The sequence below is a fragment of the Oncorhynchus mykiss genome, chromosome 24 (assembly GCF_057628025.1).
Source record: "Oncorhynchus mykiss isolate SJ-2025 chromosome 24, ASM5762802v1, whole genome shotgun sequence".
NCBI lineage: Eukaryota > Metazoa > Chordata > Actinopteri > Salmoniformes > Salmonidae > Oncorhynchus > Oncorhynchus mykiss.
The window spans coordinates 26,488,600-26,500,755 of NC_143045.1; positions in this window are offsets into that span (position 1 = coordinate 26,488,600).

Below are 12,156 nucleotides of genomic sequence, written 5' to 3' on the forward strand. Positions count from 1 at the left end.
GTCTGGGGAGTAGGGTTACTATAGTCTCTCTCTGTGTCTGGGGAGTAGGGTTACTATAGTCTCTCTCTGTTTCTGGGGAGTAGGTTTACAATAGTCTCTCTCTCTGTGTCTGGGGAGTAGGTTTACTATATTCTCTCTCTCTGTGTCTGGGGAGTAGGTTTACAAAAGTCTCTCTCTCTCTCTCTCTGTGTCTGGGGAGTAGGTTTACTATAGTCTCTCTCTCTCTGTGTATGGGGAGTAGGTTTACTATAGTCTCTCTCTCTCTGTGTCTGGGGAGTAGGTTTACTATAGTCTCGCTCTCTCTCTGTGTATGGGGAGTAGGTTTACAATAGTCTCTCTCTCTCTGTGTGTCTGGGGAGTAGGTTTACTATAGTCTCTCTCTCTCTGTGTGTCTGGGGAGTAGGTTTACTATAGTCTCTCTCTCTCTGTGTGTCTGGGGAGTAGGTTTACTATAGTCTCTCTCTCTCTCTCTGTGTATGGGGAGTAGGTTTACAATAGTCTCTCTCTCTGTGTGTCTGGGGAGTAGGTTTACTATAGTCTCTCTCTCTGTGTGTCTGGGGAGTAGGTTTACTATAGTCTCTCTCTCTCTTTGTGTCTGGGGAGTAGGTTTACTATAGTCTCTCTCTCTCTCTGTGTATGGGGAGTAGGTTTACTATAGTCTCTCTCTCTCTGTGTGTCTGGGGAGTAGGTTTACTATAGTCTCTCTCTCTCTGTGTATGGGGAGTAGGTTTACAATAGTCTCTCTCGCTGTGTCTGGGGAGTAGGTTTACTATAGTCTCTCTCTCTGTGTATGGGGAGTAGGTTTACAATAGTCTCTCTCTCTGTGTCTGGGGAGTAGGTTTACAATAGTCTCTCTCTCTGTGTCTGGGGAGTAGGGTTACTATAGTCTCTCTCTGTGTCTGGGGAGTAGGGTTACTATAGTCTCTCTCTGTGTCTGGGGAGTAGGTTTACAATAGTCTCTCTCTCTGTGTCTGGGGAGTATGTTTACTATAGTCTCTCTGTGTGTGTCTGGGGAGTAGGTTTACTATAGTCTCTCTCTGTGTGTCTGGGGAGTAGGTTTACTATAGTCTCTCTCTGTGTCTGGGGAGTAGGTTTACTATAGTCTCTCTCTGTGTGTCTGGGGAGTAGGTTTACTATAGTCTCTCTCTGTGTCTGGGGAGTAGGTTTACAATAGTCTCTCTCTCTGTGTCTGGGGAGTAGGTTTACTATAGTCTCTCTCTCTGTGTCTGGGGAGTAGGGTTACTATAGTCTCTCTCTGTGTCTGGGGAGTAGGTTTACAATAGTCTCTCTCTCTGTGTCTGGGGAGTAGGGTTACTATAGTCTCTCTCTCTCTGTGTCTGGGGAGTAGGTTTACTATAGTCTCTCTCTGTGTCTGGGGAGTAGGTTTACTATAGTCTCTCTCTCTCTCTCTGTGTATGGGGAGTAGGTTTACAATAGTCTCCCTCTCTGTGTCTGGGGAGTAGGGTTACTATAGTCTCTCTCTCTCTCTCTGTGTATGGGGAGTAGGTTAACTATAGTCTCTCTCTCTGTGTATGGGGAGTAGGTTTACAATAGTCTCTCTCTCTGTGTCTGGGGAGTAGGTTTACTATAGTCTCTCTCTCTGTGTCTGGGGAGTAGGGTTACTATAGTCTCTCTCTGTGTCTGGGGAGTAGGTTTACTATAGTCTCTCTCTCTCTGTGTCTGGGGAGTAGGTTTACAATAGTCTCTCTCTCTGTGTCTGGGGAGTAGGTTTACTATAGTCTCTCTCTGTGTCTGGGGAGTAGGGTTACTATAGTCTCTCTCTCTCTGTGCCTAGGGAGTATGTTTACTATAGTCTCTCTCTCTGTGTCTGGGGAGTAGGTTTACAATAGTCTCTCTCTCTGTGCCTAGGGAGTATGTTTACTATAGTCTCTCTCTCTGTGTCTGGGGAGTAGGTTTACAATAGTCTCTCTCTCTGTGTCTGGGGAGTAGGTTTACTATAGTCTCTCTCTCTGTGTCTGGGGAGTAGGTTTACTATAGTCTCTCTCTCTGTGTGTCTGGGGAGTAGGTTTACAATAGTCTCTCTCTCTCTCTGTGTCTGGGGAGTAGGTTTACTATAGTCTCTCTCTCTGTGTGTCTGGGGAGTAGGTTTACTATAGTCTCTCTCTCTGTGTCTGGGGAGTAGGTTTACTATAGTCTCTCTCTCTGTGTCTGGGGAGTAGGTTTACTATAGTCTCTCTCTCTGTGTGTCTGGGGAGTAGGTTTACAATAGTCTCTCTCTCTCTCTGTGTCTGGGGAGTAGGTTTACTATAGTCTCTCTCTCTGTGTCTGGGGAGTAGGTTTACTATAGTCTCTCTCTCTGTGTGTCTGGGGAGTAGGTTTACAATAGTCTCTCTCTCTCTCTGTGTATGGGGAGTAGGTTTACAATAGTCTCTCTCTGTGTCTGGGGAGTAGGTTTACAATAGTCTCTCTCTCTCTGTGTGTCTGGGGAGTAGGTTTACTATAGTCTCTCTCTCTCTGTGTGTCTGGGGAGTAGGTTTACTATAGTCTCTCTCTCTCTGTGTGTCTGGGGAGTAGGTTTACTATAGTCTCTCTCTCTCTCTCTGTGTATGGGGAGTAGGTTTACAATAGTCTCTCTCTCTGTGTGTCTGGGGAGTAGGTTTACTATAGTCTCTCTCTCTGTGTGTCTGGGGAGTAGGTTTACTATAGTCTCTCTCTCTCTTTGTGTCTGGGGAGTAGGTTTACTATAGTCTCTCTCTCTCTCTGTGTATGGGGAGTAGGTTTACTATAGTCTCTCTCTCTCTGTGTGTCTGGGGAGTAGGTTTACTATAGTCTCTCTCTCTCTGTGTATGGGGAGTAGGTTTACAATAGTCTCTCTCGCTGTGTCTGGGGAGTAGGTTTACTATAGTCTCTCTCTCTGTGTATGGGGAGTAGGTTTACAATAGTCTCTCTCTCTGTGTCTGGGGAGTAGGTTTACAATAGTCTCTCTCTCTGTGTCTGGGGAGTAGGGTTACTATAGTCTCTCTCTGTGTCTGGGGAGTAGGGTTACTATAGTCTCTCTCTGTTTCTGGGGAGTAGGTTTACAATAGTCTCTCTCTCTGTGTCTGGGGAGTATGTTTACTATAGTCTCTCTGTGTGTGTCTGGGGAGTAGGTTTACTATAGTCTCTCTCTGTGTGTCTGGGGAGTAGGTTTACTATAGTCTCTCTCTGTGTCTGGGGAGTAGGTTTACTATAGTCTCTCTCTGTGTCTGGGGAGTAGGTTTACTATAGTCTCTCTCTGTGTGTCTGGGGAGTAGGTTTACTATAGTCTCTCTCTGTGTCTGGGGAGTAGGTTTACAATAGTCTCTCTCTCTGTGTCTGGGGAGTAGGTTTACTATAGTCTCTCTCTCTGTGTCTGGGGAGTAGGGTTACTATAGTCTCTCTCTGTGTCTGGGGAGTAGGTTTACAATAGTCTCTCTCTCTGTGTCTGGGGAGTAGGTTTACTATAGTCTCTCTCTCTCTGTGTCTGGGGAGTAGGTTTACTATAGTCTCTCTCTCTCTCTGTGTCTGGGGAGTAGGTTTACAATAGTCTCTCTCTCTGTGTCTGGGGAGTAGGGTTACTATAGTCTCTCTCTGTGTCTGGGGAGTAGGGTTACTATAGTCTCTCTCTGTGTCTGGGGAATAGGGTTACTATAGTCTCTCTCTCTGTGTCTGGGGAGTAGGTTTACTATAGTCTCTCTCTGTGTCTGGGGAGTAGGTTTACAATAGTCTCTCTCTCTGTGTCTGGGGAGTAGGGTTACTATAGTCTCTCTCTGTGTCTGGGGAGTAGGGTTACTATAGTCTCTCTCTGTGTCTGGGGAATAGGGTTACTATAGTCTCTCTCTGTGTCTGGGGAGTAGGGTTACTATAGTCTCTCTCTGTGTCTGGGGAATAGGGTTACTATAGTCTCTCTCTCTGTGTCTGGGGAGTAGGTTTACTATAGTCTCTCTCTGTGTCTGGGGAGTAGGTTTACAATAGTCTCTCTCTCTGTGTCTGGGGAGTAGGGTTACTATAGTCTCTCTCTGTGTCTGGGGAGTAGGGTTACTATAGTCTCTCTCTGTGTCTGGGGAGTAGGGTTACTATAGTCTCTCTCTGTGTGTCTGGGGAGTAGGTTTACTATAGTCTCTCTCTGTGTCTGGGGAGTAGGTTTACTATAGTCTCTCTCTCTGTGTCTGGGGAGTAGGTTTACTATAGTCTCTCTCTCTCTCTATCTGTGGAGTAGGATTACTATAGTCTCTCTCTCTCTCTGTGTGTCTTGGGAGTAGGTTTACTATAGTCTCTCTCTCTCTCTATCTGTGGAGTAGGATTACTATAGTCTCTCTCTCTCTCTGTGTGTATGGGGAGTAGGTTTACAATAGTCTCTCTCTCTGTGTCTGGGGAGTAGGGTTACTATAGTCTCTCTCTCTCTCTCTGTGTATGGGGAGTAGGTTTACTATAGTCTCTCTCTCTGTGTCTGGGGAGTAGGTTTACAATAGTCTCTCTCTCTGTGTCTGGGGAGTAGGTTTACTATAGTCTCTCTCTCTGTGTCTGGGGAGTAGGTTTACAATAGTCTCTCTCTCTGTGTCTGGGGAGTAGGTTTACAATAGTCTCTCTCTCTGTGTCTGGGGAGTAGGTTTACTATAGTCTCTCTCTCTGTGTCTGGGGAGTAGGTTTACTATAGTCTCTCTCTCTCTGTGTGTCTGGGGAGTAGGTTTACAATAGTCTCTCTCTCTCTCTGTGTATGGGGAGTAGGTTTACAATAGTCTCTCTCTGTGTCTGGGGAGTAGGTTTACAATAGTCTCTCTCTGTGTCTGGGGAGTAGGTTTACAATAGTCTCTCTCTGTGTCTGGGGAGTAGGTTTACAATAGTCTCTCTCTGTGTATGGGGAGTAGGTTTACAATAGTCTCTCTCTGTGTATGGGGAGTAGGTTTACAATAGTCTCTCTCTGTGTCTGGGGAGTAGGTTTACAATAGTCTCTCTCTGTGTCTGGGGAGTAGGTTTACAATAGTCTCTCTCTGTGTCTGGGGAGTAGGTTTACAATAGTCTCTCTCTGTGTCTGGGGAGTAGGTTTACAATAGTCTCTCTCTGTGTATGGGGAGTAGGTTTACAATAGTCTCTCTCTGTGTCTGGGGAGTAGGTTTACAATAGTCTCTCTCTGTGTATGGGGAGTAGGTTTACAATAGTCTCTCTCTGTGTCTGGGGAGTAGGTTTACTATAGTCTCTCTCTCTGTGTCTGGGGAGTAGGTTTACAATAGTCTCTCTCTCTCTCTGTGTCTGTGGAGTAGGTTTACAATAGTCTCTCTCTGTGTCTGGGGAGTAGGTTTACAATAGTCTCTCTCTCTGTGTCTGGGGAGTAGGTTTACAATAGTCTCTCTCTGTGTCTGGGGAGTAGGTTTACTATAGTCTCTCTCTCTCTCTGTGTGTATGGGGAGTAGGTTTACAATAGTCTCTCTCTCTCTCTGTGTATGGGGAGTAGGTTTACTATAGTCTCTCTCTGTGTCTGGGGAGTAGGTTTACAATAGTCTCTCTCTCTGTGTGTCTGGGGAGTAGGTTTACTATAGTCTCTCTCTCTGTGTCTGGGGAGTAGGTTTACAATAGTCTCTCTCTCTGTGTCTGGGGAGTAGGTTTACAATAGTCTCTCTCTCTGTGTCTGGGGAGTAGGTTTACAATAGTCTCTCTCTGTGTCTGGGGAGTAGGTTTACTATAGTCTCTCTCTGTGTCTGGGGAGTAGGTTAACTATAGTCTCTCTCTCTCTGTGTCTGGGGAGTAGGTTTACTATAGTCTCTCTCTCTCTCTCTGTGTCTGGGGAGTAGGTTTACTATAGTCTCTCTCTCTCTCTCTGTGTCTGGGGAGTAGGTTTACTATAGTCTCTCTCTCTCTGTGTCTGTCTGGGGAGTAGGTTTACTATAGTCTCTCTCTCTCTGTGTCTGGGGAGTAGGTTTACTATAGTCTCTCTCTCTCTCTGTGTCTGTCTGGGGAGTAGGTTTACTATAGTCTCTCTCTCTCTGTGTCTGGGGAGTAGGTTTACTATAGTCTCTCTCTCTCTCTCTGTCTGTCTGGGGAGTAGGTTTACTATAGTCTCTCTCTCTCTGTGTCTGGGGAGTAGGGTTACTATAGTCTCTCTCTCTCTCTCTGTGTCTGGGGAGTAGGTTTACTATAGTCTCTCTCTCTGTGTCTGGGGAGTAGGTTTACTATAGTCTCTCTCTCTGTGTCTGGGGTGTAGGCTTACTGTAGGCTCCCTCTCAAGACTGGATAATCCCTATGTCAGAAAAATACCCTACAAGGATGTTCCACCCAGATTATTCATTTTCAAAATTTTATTGACAATGGGAAAATAATCTAAAAACCGAGAAGATAGCAACCCAGAGAGTTAGCAACTCAAATTTTAGGTTTGTTTATGTGGCTAGAGTGTCAATAGGCCTATTGCAAATAAAGCACAGTTGTTCAGTATCTTTCACCTCAATACAGGGCCTCTATGTCTGGCTGGGCCCAATTAATATATAGAATTCTTCGGTTTTCTAAACCTGAACTCACATGAGAAAAGTATAACATATTTATTGAAAATCAGTCTCCAGCTATATTTTTACTGTGGGGATGTCCTCTGTCCTCTACAGCAGAGCTGAATGACCCAGCTATGAGGACTCTAATGGGGAGCAACCACCCAATTAGTTTTCAACATTGACAGACAGTGCTGCAGGAGGCACAGGAGCGGAGGGGTTGGGGTTCACAGCACAGGAATGCTGGGGGGAATGTGCCTGGGAGAGTTTGTAATTGGAGCAGAAAACAGATGGTCAGCAGCACACACATCATGATAAAAATGAAATATTGGAGAGGATGGCAAAAGGAGACACAAATATGCCTCATTGTTGACCACTCCAATAAATCAATAAATCAACGTTCAGTTATATTAGTGCTGTCTTTCGGCATTAGGTAATGCTGCTCTCATTTAGACTTACCACACACAGTTCTGCCAAAAATGTTACAATTGTGAAAATTGATATACTATACTTTCTAAAAAAAGGAACTGTATAGATGCCGTATCTTAATTTGATCACTCAGTTGTTGCTAAGAATTTCTGTGCCAAAATTAAAATGAGCTTAGGTTGGAGTCATTAAAACTCGTTTTTCAACCACTCCACAAATTTCTTGTTAACAAACTATAGTTTTGGCAAGTCGGTTAGAACATCTACTTTTGTGCATGACACAAGTCATTTTTCCAACAATTGTTTACAGACAGATCATTTCACTGTATCACAATTCCAGTGGGTCAGAAGTTTACATACACTAAGTTGACTGTTCCTTTAAACAGCTTGGAAAATTCCAGAAAATTATGTAATGGCTTTAGAAGCTTCTGACAGGCTAATTGACATAATTTGAGTCAATTGGAGGTGTAACTGTAGATGTATTTCAAGGCCTACCTTCAAACTCAGTGACTCTTCGCTTGACATCATGGGGAAATCATAAGAAATCAGCCAAGACCTCAGAATTCTTATTTTTAGACCTCCACAAGTCTGGTTCATCCTTGGGAGCAATTTCCTAAAGCATGAAGGTACCTCGTTCATCTGTACAAACAATAATACGCAAGTATAAACACCATGGGACCATGCAGCTGTCATACCACTCAGAAAGGAGACGCGTTCTGTCTCCTAGAGATTAACGTACCGTGGTGCGAAAAGTGCAAATCAATCCCAATAAAACAGCAAAGGACTTTGTGAAGATGCTGAAGAAAACAGGAACAAAAGTATCTATATCCTCAGTATAATGAGTCCTATATCGACATAACCTGAAAGGCCACTCAGCAAGGAAGAAGCCACTGCTCCAAAACCGCCATAAAAAAGCCAGACTACAGTTTGCAACTGCACATGGGGACAAAGATCACACTTTTTGGAGAAATGTCTTCTGGTCTGATGAAACAAAAATATAACTGTATGGCCATAATGACCATCGTTATGTTTGGAGGAAAAAGGGGGGCACTTGCAAGCCGAAGAACACCATCCCAACCGTGAAGCACAGGGGTGGCAGCATCATGTTGTGGGGGTGCTTTGCTGCAGGAGGGACTGGCCACTTCAGATGGCATCATGAGGACGGAAAATTACATGTATATATTGAAGCAACATCTCAAGACATCAGTCAGGAAGTTAAAGCTTGGTTGCAAATGGGTCTTCCAAATGGACAATGACCCTAAGCATACTTCCAAAGTTGTGGCAAAATGGCTTAAGGACAACAAAATCAAGGTATTGGAGTGGCCAACACAAAGCCCTGACCTCAATCCTACAGAAGATTTGTGGGCAGAACTGAAAAAGCGAGTGCGAGCAAGGAGGCCTACAAACCTGACTCAGTTACAACAGCTCTGTCAGTAGGAATGGGCCAAAATGCACCCAACTTATTGTGGGAAGCTTGTGGAAGGCTACCCGAAACGGTTTACCCAAGTTAAACAATTTAAAGGCAATGCTACCAAATACTAATTAAGTGTATGTAAACTTCTGACCCGCTGGGAATGTGACAAAATAAATAAAAGCTGAAATAAACAATTCTCTCTACTATTATTCTGACATTTCACATTCTTAAAATAAAGTGGTGATCCTAACTGACATAAAACAGGGAATTTTTACTAGGATTAAAAGTCAGGAATGGTGAAAAACTGTGTTTAAATCTAAACTTCCGACTTCAACTGTAGCTTAATAACACAGAAAAGATATTGGTCTCCACTATGACATACAAGTGTATCCGAAGGCTGGAGAATATCGCCTCCCCAAGGCTGAGCTGGAGGCAGCGAAAGCGGAGAGGCGGCGGTATGAGGAGGCAGCGTGGCTGGAAGCCCAAGAGGCAGCCACAAAAATGTATTGTGGGGGGGCACACGGGGAGTGTGGCGAAGGCAGGTAGGAGACCTGCGCCAACTTCCCGTGCTTACCGGAGAGAGAGAGGGACCGGGCAGGCACCATGTTATGCCGTGAGGCGCACGGTGTCCCCGGTGCGTGTGCATAGCCCAGTGCGGTCTATTCCACCTCGCCGCACTGGCCTGGCTACGGGGAGCATTCAACCAGGTAAGGTTGGGCAGGCTCGGTGCTCAAGAGCTCCAGTGCGCCTGCACGGTCCGGTCTATCCGGTGCCACCTCCACGCACCAGCCCTCCGGTGGCAGACCCCCGCACCAGGCTGTCTCTCCGTCTTCTGCCTACAGGTGCTCCCGCCTGTCCAGCGCTGTCAGAGCCTTCCTCCTCTCCAGCGCTGCCAGAGTCTCCCGTCTGTCCTGAGCTGCCAGAGTCTCCCGTCTGTCCTGAGCTGCCAGAGTCTCCCGTCTGTCCTGAGCTGCCAGAGTCTCCCGTCTTTCCTGAGCTGCCAGAGTCTCCCGTTTGTCCTGAGCTGCCAGAGTCTCCCGTCTGTCCTGAGCTTCCAGAGTCTCCGGTCAGTCAGGAGCTGCCAGAGTCTCCCGACTGTAATGAGAAGCCAGAGCCTCCCGTCTGTCCTGAGCTGCCAGAGCCGCCCGTCTGTCCTGAGCTGCCAGAGCCGCCCGTCTGTCCTGAGCTGCCAGAGCCGCCCGTCTGTTCTGAGCTGCCAGAGCCGCCCGTCTGTCCTGAGCTGCCAGAGCCGCCCGTCTGTCCTGAGCTGCCAGAGCCGCCTGTCATGCCGGCGATGCCGGAATCGCCCTTCACTCCGGAGCTGCCGGAGTCGTCCTTCACGCCGGCGCTGCCGGAATCTCCCGTCCATTCGGGACCCGTGGCTGGGGTCCTCAGTCCAAGGTCGGTGGCGAGGGTCGCCACGTTAGAGGCCACGGAGGCGGTAGAGAGGCGGAGAAGGACTATGGTGGAGTGGGGTTCACGTCCCGCGCCAGAGTCGCCACCGCGGACAGACACCCAGCCAGACCCTCCCCTATCCATTGTGTTTTAGGTGTTTAACACCACCGACGACAACCCTTACAGACGTAGGCTACACCCACACTATATCTTCCTGTAGCCGACAGAGATGGCCGCCTCGCTTCGCGTTCCTAGGAAACTATGCAGTTTTTAGTTTTTTTACGTGTTATTTCTTACATTGGTACCCCAGGTCATCTTGGGTTTCATTACATACAGTCGAGAAGAACTACTGAACATAAGAGCAGCGTCAACTCACCATCAGCACGACCAAGAATATGACTTTCGCGAAGCGGATCCTGTGTTCTGCATTTCACCCAGGACAACGGAATGGATCCCAGCCGGCGACCCAAAAAAAGAACTTTGTAAAAGGGGTAAACGGAGCGGTCTTCTAGTCAGACTCCGGAGACGGGCACATCGTGTACCACTCCCTAGCATTCTTCTCGCCAATGTCTAGTCTCTTGACAACAAGGTTGATGAAATCCGAGCAAGGGTAGCATTCCAGAGGGACATCAGAGACTGTAACGTTCTTTGCTTCACGGAAACATGGCTCACTGGAGAGATGCTATCGGAGTCAGTGCAGCCAGCTGGTTTCTCCACGCATCGCGCAGACAGACACAAACATCTTTCTGGTAAGAAGAGGGGCGGGGGCGTATGCTTCATGGTTAACGTGACGTGGTGTGATCATAACAACATACAGGTACTCAAGTCCTTCTATTCACCTGATTTAGAATTCCTCACAATCAAATGTCGACCGCATTATCTACCAAGGGAATTCTCTTCGATTATAATCACAGCCGTATATATTCCCACACCAAGCAGACACACCGATGGCTCTGAACGAACTTTATTTGACTCTGTGCAAACTGGAATCCATTTATCCGGAGGCTGCATTCATTGTAGCTGGGGATTTTAACAAGGCTAATCTGAAAACAAGACTCCCTAAATTTTATCAGCATATCGATTGCGCAACCAGGGCTGGAAAAACCTTGGATCACTGCTATTCTAACTTCCGCAACGCATATAAGGCCCTCCCTGCCCTCCTTTCGGAAAAGCTACATTTTGTTGATCCCTGCCTACAGACAGAAACTAAAACAAGAAGCTCCCGCGCTGAGGTCTGTTCAACGCTGGTCTGACCAATCTGACTCCACACTCCAAGACTGCTTCCATCACGTGGACTGGGATATGTTTCGTATTGCGTCAGACAACAACATTGACGAATACGCTGATTCGGTGAGCGAGTTCATTAGAACGTGCGTTGAAGATGTCGTTCCCATAGCAACGATTAAAACATTCCCAAACCAGAAACAGTGGATTGATGGCAGCATTCGCGTGAAACTGAAAGCCCGAACCATTGCTTTTAATCAGGGCAAGGTGACCGGAAACATGACCGAATACAAACAGTGTAACTATTCCCTCCGCAAGGCAATCAAACAAGCTAAGCGTCAGTATAGAGACAAAGTAGAATCTCAATTCAACAGCTCAGACACAAGAGGTATGTGGCAGGGTCTACAGTCAATCACGGATTACAAAAAGCAGACTAAATATGTTTTTTGGCCGCTTTGAGGACAATACAGTGCCACTGACACGGCCTGCAACTAAAACATGCGGACCTTCCTTCACTGCAGCCGACGTGAGGAAAACATTTAAACGTGTCAACCCTCGCAAGGCTGCAGGCCCAGACGGCATCCCCAGCCGCGCCCTCAGAGCATGCGCAGACCAGCTGGCTGGTGTGTTTACGGACATATTCAATCAATCGCTATCCCAGTCTGTTGTTCCCACATGCTTCAAGAGGGCCACCATTGTTCCTGTTCCCAAGAAAGCTAAGGTAACTGAGCTAAACGACAACCGCCCCGTAGCACTCACTTCCGTCATCATGAAGTGCTTTGAGAGACTAGTCAAGGACCATATCACCTCCACCCTACCTGACACCCTAGACCCACTCCAATTTGCTTACCGCCCAAATAGGTCCACAGACGATGCAATCTCAACCACACTGCACACTGCCCTAACCCATCTGGACAAGAGGAATACCTATGTGAGAATGCTGTTCATCGACTACAGCTCGGCATTTAACACCATGGTGCCCTCCAAGCTCGTCATCAAGCTCAAGACCCTGGGTCTCGACCCCGCCCTGTGCAACTGGGTACTGGACTTCCTGACGGGCCGCCCCCAGGTGGTAAGGGTAGGCAACAACATTTCCACCCCGCTGATCCTCAACACTGGGGCCCCACAAGGGTGCGTTCTGAGCCCTCTCCTGTACTCCCTGTTCACCCACGACTGCGTGGCCACGCACGCCTCCAACTCAATCATCAAGTTTGCGGATGACACAACAGTGGTAGGCTTGATTACC